The sequence below is a fragment of the Ranitomeya variabilis genome, chromosome 8 (genome assembly GCF_051348905.1).
Source record: "Ranitomeya variabilis isolate aRanVar5 chromosome 8, aRanVar5.hap1, whole genome shotgun sequence".
Lineage (NCBI taxonomy): Eukaryota > Metazoa > Chordata > Amphibia > Anura > Dendrobatidae > Ranitomeya > Ranitomeya variabilis.
The window spans coordinates 175,684,997-175,687,262 of record NC_135239.1 but is presented as its reverse complement, the minus strand read 5'-3'; the positions used below and the strand labels follow the sequence as shown (position 1 = coordinate 175,687,262).

General features: G+C 45.2%; 1 long non-coding RNA gene across 1 annotated transcript; it reads left to right on the top strand.

Moving 5' to 3' along the window:
* Nucleotides 1–339: 339 nt before the first annotated feature.
* On the top strand, nucleotides 340–1,487 carry LOC143788917 (uncharacterized). The gene is made up of 3 exons (XR_013218750.1): nucleotides 340–751; nucleotides 860–928; nucleotides 1,080–1,487. It is a non-coding gene; the product is annotated as an uncharacterized LOC143788917 (long non-coding RNA).
* The last annotated feature ends 779 nt before the right edge of the window (nucleotides 1,488–2,266 follow it).

Here is a 2,266-nt window from a genome sequence, read left to right as displayed (position 1 = left end):
GCCTTCATCAAATGAGATCACAAGACCTTCTACATCAGGTAAGATGGGGAAGGGCATAAAGATCCACTAATACGTCCATACACAGGTCTCTAAAATCTATATTCCGTATAGGGGAAAATATTCTACAGGAGAAAGTCCTTATATGTGTTTATCTTTTTCACACAGGAACATCGCGGCATAGCAGGGAGGATTCCCCTATAGCCCACAGGACAAGGGGCAGGATTGCCCGACAAAGAAGAATGGCGATAGCGCCTGTTAACACTAGAGGTAGAAGGCAGAGACAAAGAAGACCACCACCACCACCACCAGCAGCAGCAGCAGCAGCACCGGAAAGGTCTGAAGATGCTAACCCATCTCCCATTACCACCCGGCTTGCAGTGGTGAATTCATCCATGCTGCTACTCCCCACCTCCGTAAGGTCAGCCGAGGACCCACCAGCGACATGTGCCATCTGTCTGGATGACTTTACACCTGGGGATCAAGTTAGCCACATGCAGTGCGCCCACTTCTTCCACCTTGCGTGCATTGGAAGATGGCTACTGGACAATAACAGCTGTCCACTCTGCAGGCACATTAACAGCGAGCCTCAGTTTCTGTTCGAAGCACATCTGGAAAACTATGGGGAGATTCTGGTAGTAGTTAATGACCCCAATATGAGATTCCACCCGCCAGTGACTGTATTTTTATTTGATGCCTGGAGAACCCTTGTGTTCCATTGAGGGAATTCATTGCCAGCAGTGATGCAGAAACAGTGAGTATTTTATAGTCCAATTATAAGTGATAGTTGTTGTGTATTATGCTGCCATGTGATTTGGCACAAGAGATTGTCACATGTAATGTATATATATATATTTCATAGGAACGTAAGCGTCACTCCTGGAGGGGGCACAGCGGGAGGTGCGGCACAGTCCATCCAGTGCGGCACAGGGTCAGCAGCCATTTTCCATCTTTCAAGATGACATTTTCATCAGAAAAATTAAAAGATTGAATTACTCATTGATATATAAAACCATAAATGCCATAGTGCGTCGTGTGCAATAGTCCATACTTTTCCATAACATTTTATCATTTTCTCACAGGGACATCCTAAAACTTACAGGCTGGGTCATTCCACCAACCGTCCCCCAGACTGAAGAGAAATTGTTATTATGGAGAAATGAAGCCTCCAGTGACACCTGATGAGACAAAATATAGAAGATCAAGACTGCAAATAAGAACCAATTGCAACATCAACATCCAGTCTGAAGACCGATCACATACAGAATGGATGATGTCAGATCCCACCTGCTCGGGCTGGAGACAACCCATGCTAACACCCTAAACTCCAGCTCAATGCCCTCAGTGATCAAGTGCTCTCATGGAGAAGATGCAGCGAGTCAATCGGGTGAAGCCGACTCCATGGCAATCATTGACTGGACGGCAGAGCAAGGAACCATCCTTTATGACATCCAAACACCTTATTGTTTTATAAAGAACAATGAAATCTATTGAGTCTTTATAATTGATTTTATTACAGCCAAAACATATAAAGGTTTCACTGTTTAGAAATAAGAAAAAAATGTTCCTTAAGCTATGGTACATATTGAATAAAGTAACAGGTAGTGAGGGTTCTCTGCCTTCTGTTCACCACTCAAAGCCTCACAATCCCCCCACACCATGTAGATTAGGGGTCCCTTATCTGTGACTTATAAGCCACATGTGGCTCGTGGCAGTCTGTAAGTTTGGTGCAGGTCTCCTGATGGTGACTTTTGTAAATCACCCTGCATGAAAGAGTTGATGGATCCTCATATACTACCCCTGGTAGGGTTCGTTTACGACTATGGCTTTCCTTCCTTAGACTTCCTGGACTGTCCCATGGGTTTCAGAGAAAGCATACTGCGAGCAGCCGACTGCCGTCTGTGCGTCTCTGACATTAGTCCAAATTAGGTTCCTGGTGACTTCTCTTTAGATGTGGGCGAGTTGCTGCTCCCACTCGCTCTGGCACTCTACAGACAACACATGTCCCTGTCTCGGTGTGCTGCTGTGTGTGGGGTGCATCACACTTACTTCTGGCCTGCAGACCTCTATTGGCTCCAGGTTTTCCTCTTCCAGAACCTTGGCAGCAATCAAGGTTTGTTTTATAAAAACAATCAAACTTTTCCTGGGGAATTTTTACAAGCAGGCATATAGGATATGGGTTGTCATCATTCCCACAGGTACCGGACACAACTTCAGCCATGACTCTCAGTATAGGTAGAGTATATATTCACTAGCACTAGGAAGTCTT